This window comes from Chenopodium album, chromosome 17 (assembly GCF_948465745.1).
Source record: "Chenopodium album chromosome 17, dcCheAlbu1.1, whole genome shotgun sequence".
Taxonomy (NCBI): domain Eukaryota; kingdom Viridiplantae; phylum Streptophyta; class Magnoliopsida; order Caryophyllales; family Amaranthaceae; genus Chenopodium; species Chenopodium album.
The window spans coordinates 25,675,089-25,683,707 of NC_137850.1; the positions used below are offsets into that span (position 1 = coordinate 25,675,089).

At 33.8% G+C, this 8,619-nt stretch overlaps 1 pseudogene across 1 annotated transcript; it reads left to right on the forward strand.

The window, feature by feature from the left end:
• On the forward strand, positions 1 to 5,776 carry LOC145589539 (heterogeneous nuclear ribonucleoprotein Q-like; annotated as a pseudogene). Its single transcript, XR_014101717.1, has 8 exons — positions 1 to 496; positions 852 to 968; positions 1,082 to 1,222; positions 1,322 to 1,498; positions 4,169 to 4,376; positions 4,848 to 5,017; positions 5,094 to 5,179; positions 5,270 to 5,776. The product of XR_014101717.1 is annotated as a heterogeneous nuclear ribonucleoprotein Q-like (transcript).
• Positions 5,777 to 8,619: the final 2,843 nt, after the last annotated feature.

Consider the following 8,619-nt stretch of genomic DNA (forward strand, 5'->3'; position numbering starts at 1 on the left):
TATTAAAAAAAAAAGATGGCTTGTATGCGTCCTCATGGGTTTCCCTGAAAGTTCTCAGTTGATTGAGGATCTGCTTATTCTCAGAAAAGATTTACATATACCAGTCATGGCTGAGGGTTCCGAGATCGATGAGCGTGTGGACCTTGATGACGATAATTACATGGAAGAAACGGATGAAGATGTTGTCGATGGCATTGAGGATGAGGCAGAGGAAGGAATTGGTGATGATAAGGCTGAGGAGCAGGATGAGGAATTAAGAACTGATGGTAGTGGAAAAGAGCAATCATCGGAACCTGATCAAAGTCCCATTGGTGATGAACATGGGGAAGATGAGGAGAAATATCCATCTTCAATCAGTGAAGAGGACAAAGAGAAGCACGCTGAGCTTCTTTCTCTTCCTCCTTATGGAGCTGAGGTTTTCATTGGTGGGCTTCCCAAGGATGTTACAGAAGAAGATTTAAGAGATCTTTGTGAGCCTTTTGGTGAAATTTTTGAGGTCAGCACTTTATTTCCATATATATTCCTGCTTATGTTTTTTTTTTTAATACTTGTAACACTTCTCTTTTCATGTTTGCCGAATTATTATTTCAATTGTTAATATCTTTAATTACCAATATGTAAAATTATAAACATATGATAGTGAAATAGTATAAATTGAGACAAATCTGACAAGATCCCACTTAATTATAAATCATTAAAGCTATTCAAAGGGAAACATATGAATAGCGTAAAAGTCGAATTGCTACAAGTATAAAAAAATGGAGGAAGCATATATTTCAACCCTTGTCTCCCACCCCCACTTTTTTTTTTTCCTCTTGCTCCATAGATTCATTCTTTTGGGTGACTTGCAGGTAAAATTAATAAAAAATAAGGATACTGGTGAATTTAAGGGATATGCCTTTGTAGCATTCAAAACAAAGGAAGATGCCCAGAAAGCAATAGAAGAGTTGAAGAACAAAGAATTTAAGGTAATTTCACATCTTTTCATGGTTGAACTTCTTTACTTTCCCTCCTTTCATGCTTTCATTTGAGTTTGGCTTATGAGATTGCTAATTTTCATGTCATTGCTTCATCACTGCAGGGAAAAACGGTCAGGTGTTCATTGTCTGATGCAAAGCACAGGTTATTTATTGGTAACATCCCTAAAAGTTGGTCAGAGGATCAGTTCAAACAAATGATACATGAAGTTGGTCCAGGGGCAGAGATAATTGACCTTAAGCAGGTGGACTATAGTACATTATAAGTCTATGTGAATATGTGATTGTAAAGTAGTATGGTCTGTTTCTGTTTCTCTTAACAGTGTTTCCTCTGCCCATGACAGGATGGTTTAAATCCTGGCCGTAACCGTGGCTTTGCCTTTATTGAGTATTACAACAATGCCTGTGCTGATTATGCTAGACAGAAAATGTCTAGCGGAAGTTTTAAGCTGGAAGGGAACACCCCAACTGTCACCTGGGCTGATCCGAAGAGTGCTCCTGACTCTGCTGCTGCTTCCCAGGTAGTCAATATTAAATTTCTACCTCAACAACTTTAATAATAGCCTTCTATGTTAATTTGAAGCATGAACTTTAGCTAATGACCCAATCCTAAGAACCCAATGAATGGAAAGAAAAAAATTAGAAACAAAGCAGGATTATTTTATGTAAGTTAAATGGATTTTGCCAAACCCATGTGTAGTTGACCTTTTTTTGTTCCTCATACATGCTCCAAGAAATTATACAAAATTGGAATTATCTTTAAAATTTGTTATATAGTTTGCTCATTTACGTTCAAATTGCAATCAATATGATACTCATTGGGCTTATTGTAGTAATGTATTGACCTTTGAAGCTAGTATTTTTTTTTTAAAATAATTTTTTATTATATATATATATATATATATATATATATATTTTTTTTTTTATATTTAATTTTTTTATTCTAATAGAAACAAAATTTCAAGTTAAGATGCTAATATATTACAGAAAGCTACCTTAAAGTCTCATTAAGCACGCCAAGTTATAGTTCCCATAGACCTATGTTGCTCATGCAAACTTTAGACTAAATATTGTGGGCATGAATCAAGGGTTTTCAATTTCAAAATTTTTTACGTCTTTTCCATTTTACAGGGTATGTATCATATGGTGTTGTATTGTAAGGCGCACAGCTTAATTGCTTTTAAGCTTTTTGATTGCATATGTTCTTGCTACAAATTATGATTTTGTACTTGTAACAAAGAAAAACTGAACTTTAAGGTTTACGAGGCTATTAAAATTTGGTTGTTGGTTGCTTTTAATTTTTAGACTAAGCTTTAAATTTTGGGAACTTTGTCAGAAGAGACCTTTCAAAAGTGTTTTTTTTTTTTCTTTTTCTTTTTCTTTTTCTTTCTAGAAACAACCTTTCAAATTCTTTCTTGCAAATTCAAATCTTAAACCAAATGCACCTTAAACTATATTTTGGCCATTGACCGACGTTTTCTGAAGATTGGGCATGCAGATCTTGCACTGCTTCTTTTTGTTATATATCGTCTTTTTCTTACCTCTTCCCTCCCCTTTCTTGGTACTTCCCTTAAAAGTCACCTCCTATAACACCTTTGTTTCACCAAGGTGCCCAAATTTCCTTCTAACCCCATTTAAGTTCTTTCTATCTCCATACCCACTCATTTTCACCATTGGCAACACAATTGTAGATAATACACCATTCATCCGTCAGATTTAGCAAGCTGCCTGCCCATTTTCTTATGCTTGTCCTCTTCACTTCCATTCGAGAGGGGTGAAGATGTGAAGTTAGGGAATTTGAGGAAAACCCTAATTCTAAAATTCAAAATTAAATCCAAAAAATTACAAGTAAATAGAGAGGTAATTAGGCATTTCCTTGTTGAACTATATTGGGAAACACTTGATATTCAAATTTAATCAAGAACGATGAAGAGTATTGCAAATGGAGAGAGAAAGAGAGAAGTGGGATGATTTGGAAGCAAGTCGAGAAGAAAAGCGAGGGAAAAGGAAAAAGGTCATGTGACATGTATCCCCCAGTCAATGTCAGGAAATGTCTGCCAGTGGCTGGAATAGCGGTTAAGGTTTCATCTTGCCAAAATTTAGAGAAATTTTTTAAAAGGCTGTTCTCTCACAAAATCTGACCTTTTAAAGGTTTGTTTGACAAATTTTCCTGAACATTACAATGGTCATATACTGGGGAAATTTTTTATTTTTTCTTTTTGCTTGTAAAAGACATAATAAATGTATTTGTTTTGAGTTTGATGAGTAAAGAAATTAAAAGAGTTGCTAAGAGGAACTATACATTGGCCTTGGAATTCTTAGAAAGACGGCTTTAATCGGGAAACTCAAGTAACCCTTTCGGAAAAGTGTATCTATGTTGTGCTTAATAAAAAGCTGAGCAGGTGGTTCTTGAAACTCTGATCAAATGGCGACTTCTGATATTGATAGAGATTGCCTCAAATAACCCTTTCGGAAAAGTGTATCTATGTTGTGCTTGTTAAAAAGTTGTGCTGACTTCTGACATTGATAGAGATTGTATCGTTCTTTACGGGATTTTTCTATCTTCCATATGTTGCAACTTGCAAGTTGTTTTTTTGGGACTATTCAGTGATGACAGTGAGATGTAGTTTAGTTTTTGAATCAGATTAAAATCGATTTGCCTCCACATAATTCTGATGAAAACGTGTTCGCAATATGATACTGAGTATACAAGACTTCAACTTTGTATGGAATTAGTTGTGTTCTGGCATTTCGCTGGCCTAATGATGACATTGTGATGCAGCTGATCTAGTTGGGTCTTCCTTGAGATTAACTGCAAAATAACAACATAAACCGTTTAGTATGCATTCATTAATGAATGTTCATTATTACCCCCCCCCCCCCTCTCTTAAATTTTAGATCTAGTTTGTAGGAGAATCTTGTTATGGACAAGCAGGGAAATCCCTGTTTCCAATATCCTGCTATTAATGGATAGTATTGACTTCATTTGTTTGATTGGGCAATTCATTTGTTTGTTTTGGCAATGGCTTATTGCAATTGCCCAATCAAACATTGACAGATTTGTAAATGTTTTTGTGTTAGTAGTAACTGCCTTTCTTTTTTTTTGGGTATATAAGATTGAAAGTTAAATCTTTGTCGAGCCACTAATACAATATTAAGAATTCAGGTTGACATTGTTTTTGAATTTTCAGGTCAAGGCACTTTATGTGAAAAATATTCCAGAGAGTGCAACCCCTGAACAACTGAAAGAAATTTTTCAGCGCCATGGAGAAGTCACGAAGGTTGTGTTGCCTCCTGCTAAAGGGGGACAAGGCAAAGGGAGTTTTGGGTTTATCCATTTTGGTGAAAGGTCTAGTGCTCTAAAGGCTGTCAAAGACACAGAAAAGTATGAGATAGATGGTAATGGTTTAGTCTTCACTTTTGATGTCTGAATTTATTATAAATGAAATAGATGCTTGAGTTTTCTATTGCCAGTTTTTATTTGGGTGGGATTAATCATGAGAAGGGATGGAAGACTCAGATACATAGTGGATATTTTGTAGATTGTCTAAGTGACACCTAAGATCGCTACTTGGCATTTTTTACACTCTACCTCTGAAATACTTCACCATTTTGACTATCAAGACAGCAAAGGAAATTTGCTTTTCTTTGCTAACTTTTCTTATTATGGGAAAAATACATCTACAAGCCCTTGTGTTAATCAGTTCATTATTGTTTATATTTGACATCTCTTTTGCTTTGAAGCCTTTGATAGAACTTCTATCCAAAAAATTTTGTACTACCTTGTGCTGCTTTTTATACAACCAATTTTTCATTAGTTTTTTACTGTTTTATTAACAGACTCTAATATGATTGTTTTGTTTATTACAGGTCAGGCATTAGAAGTTACTATGGCCAAGCCACAGACAGATAAGAAGTCTGAAGCAGCAGCTTCCTTCACTGCTGGTTCAAACTATCTTCCTCCACAAGCTTATGGTTTTGCTGGAAATTCATATGGTTCAGTGGGGGCTGGATATGGTGTTGCTGGTGGATACCAACAGGTATGTTAAGAACTTTACTTCATTTTCTCCACTAAAATTACATTCTCTTATCTTGTGAATTTGAACATAATTACAGCCAATGATATATGGGAGGGGGCCGATGCCAGCTGGCATGCAAATGGTGCCTATGGTTTTACCTGATGGCCGAATTGGCTACGTCTTGTAAGTTGATATTATTATTGAGATTTTATAAAAGTCCAAAACTGCATATCGGCTGCTCATTTCATCTCTAATCTGTTAAATAACCTGCAGGCAGCAGCCGGGAATGCAGATGGCTGCACCAGTGCGGCCCCGTAGGAATGACCGGACCAATGGGTCAGGTGGACCCCAGGGAAGGGGTAATGGAAGTGGAAATGATAGGACTAGAAGATTCCGACCCTATTAGTAATTTAGTGTGGAAGGGGATTTTAATCTTATATATTATGAGAGGAAGCAATGATGCCTGACTCCCAGTTTGGGGAAGTTGAAGAGACAATAGGGCGTAAAAAAGCAGATGCAGTAAATGGGATGTCAAGCGAGTCAGGATAATTGATAGTAGTTGTATTAGTGTTCGTGGGTTATTTGTAAAATGGACTAAACCTACACTTTGACTGAGACTACATTTGGGAACCCCTAATCTTCTGGCTATATTGAATTTCCATATTGTTTAGTGCAATCAGATGTATTTTAAATCAGGGGTATGTTAGTGTAATTGCTTTGTTTGAGCCCTTTGAGGACTATCAATGAGTTAAGTGAAACTTGACTGTTGCTGTTGCTTAATTATGTTGCTTCTCAGATCATTCAGAAAGCATTGAATAATTAATGTTAGCATTCAAATATGGCGATACTGAGCATTATACATTCTTATAATAGATCATAAGATCAATGTAGCTAATCAATCTTGGTGTGTCGAAGACAAAGAACTCACCTTGTGACTAAGGTTACAACTTGCAACTCATTTACATGTGTTTATGACTAGGGGATTTCCTTACGTTTTCTCCCTTTGTTGAGTTGTGTAGTCAGCTTGACAGTCTTGTGAGATGTGTCTGCCTGATTAAGGATAGCATTTACCAATTGTGTGTAGAGTTGAAAATTTGAGAATTGTGGAAAGTGTAAAATGGTGACAGAAAATGTTTAATCATTTTAATGTTTTCCCATCCTATCATAGAATGATGTATGCAATTTTTAAGGCTAGGGTTTGCACTTATCTTTTACTTTTTATTTATTTTTATTTTTTTCAACACACAACATCCTATATAAAATACACATATACCTAGAAAATCAGTGCTTATTTTTTTTATCTTTCTCAAACAATATTTTCTACTTTTTATTATTCTTAGACAACATTCTCTAAGAGCAAGATTAGCCTTGAGTCTTAAGACTCATGATGACATCATCATTTTTTGATTTTGTGATCTTAAAACAAGACTTTGTTTTTTTAATGCATTTAAGAAGCTAAGTCTTAACAAAATCTGAAGTGGAGTCTTGAAAACTCAAGACTCAACTTAAGACTCAACTCTATACACTATACACAGTGTTTTCCCTATATATACATCAAAACACGGTGTTTTGATAATAATTTTTTTTTTTTTTTTTAGTTCTTTAAATACATTATAATTTATGTACATTTCTTTAAAAAAAAAAAAAAATCTATGTACGTTGTTTAAAAAAAAAAAATATATGTAGGTTGTTCCAAAATTTTTTTTTATAGATATGAACGTTGTTTTTAATTTTTTGTATACAAAAATCATGTTGCTTGTTTTATATTATCTTAATTATGTACTTATCTTGTTGCAAAAAAAAAAAAAAAATCATACATACCAATCATGATTTTACAACGTTTGATTTCTTTCCCAAAAAAAAAAAAAAAAAAAAAAAAAAAAAAAAAAAAAAACGTTTGATGACAATTATCAATAAAAAATATATTCAACGTTTATCAATTTAAATTACCCTATTTTTTTTGTTATTGTTGGTTGGTTTTTAATATCTATCATGTATGTACCTAGTCATATTTAAACTAGAGAACGTATAATATTATAGCTTTCTCTGAATATGGATCCCATTCAAAATTTTGATTTGCAATCTTTTATGAACTTGATTCAAAGCAATAAAAATCAAAATCTACCCTCACAATCAATGCAAAATTCCCAACTCCCTGAATTTTCTAGCCAACAAGGGTTGGAACATATTGAGGTACAAACTCCTCCTACGACTAGTCAAGGCCGAAATAGAAAATCGACTCCTTGGACGATTAAAGATGATTTCAAAAAAAAATATTGAAATACATATGTTAAAAGACAAAAAAAAAATTAATAAATATTTTAAATAGATCTAAAATAAGTTTTAGGATTGAAGAGATAAATCTGATTGAGTCTTAAGGAGTCTTAACATAATTAAAATTAAAAAAAATAATTAAATTTAATATAAAATCTGATGTTGAAATTAGTTAAAATCTTAAGACCAGACAGGGCTAATCTTGCTCTAATATTTATCTTTCCCACACAATATTCCTTTATTCCCTCAATTCTCGAAAATTGCCGTTTTTTTTTTTTTTTTTTTTTTTTTTTTTTTTTTGAAAAATCAGCACATCAAAGGGGGACGAAGGCAATATAATATTTGGTGGAATAAAGATTTTCGATGCATTTCTCTTCAGATTCATCATTAACATTTTTTTTTTTGCTACGATCTCATAATCTTCGCATACTAGATGCTAGATTATGGGCCTTGAACACAATAGCTCAGACCTTACAACAAATACAAGTCACACATTGTAGTCGTGTCCAAAATTTGAAGTACCACTCCCTAGATGGCTAGATGCCCTGGTTAAAAGAGTGCGGATCTCGAAGTGCTTGAATAGTCTCCTGACAGTATCTTTTTAATTTTTACGATGACATTCCCCCCTCCAATTGGATGTCATAATTTCGAAAAATGATTTAGGGATTCATGCTCTCGGCTGCAAAGGGCATAAAAAGTTGTAAATTCCTTAAAATCAATGATTAAAAGTGTATATGTGCATGTGGAGTTAGAAAGAGATAGAGAGAAAGAAAAAGTAGTTGGAAATAATTGAAGAGATAGAGAAAGAAAGTGTTGGAAATTGATGTTAGAAGTACATAAAAATAAGGAAATTTTAGAAAAATAACTCCACAAATTTCCAAAAAATGGATTATAACACCATAAAATTTTAAAATTTTATTATAACACCACAAAATTTTAAAATTTTATTATAACACCACATAAAAAACCAAAAAAGTGGATTTCACCACCACTTAACAGAAATCATCCAAAAAACCATTAGTGGGTCCCGTAATGCACACGTGTCACTAATGTATTAATGAAAAAAATGAAAAATTAAAAGAAAAAGAAAAATTAAAAAAAGGAAAAAAATCCAAACCCTAACCCAGCCACTACCCTCACCACCAGCAACCCTACAACCGGTCGCCAAAAAGCCCACCCAGCCACCGAAACGGCGAAACCTCCTCCTTTACCTTCGAACCACCACCTAACTGAAAGGAATGGTGTCCTTCGAACAAGTGTATTATTCCGGTAGAGGGTTCGGAGCTATTAGAAAGCTAATTATTCAGTTAGTTCAAGTGATCGAAATGCCTTGGTGGAGGCCGCTTCCG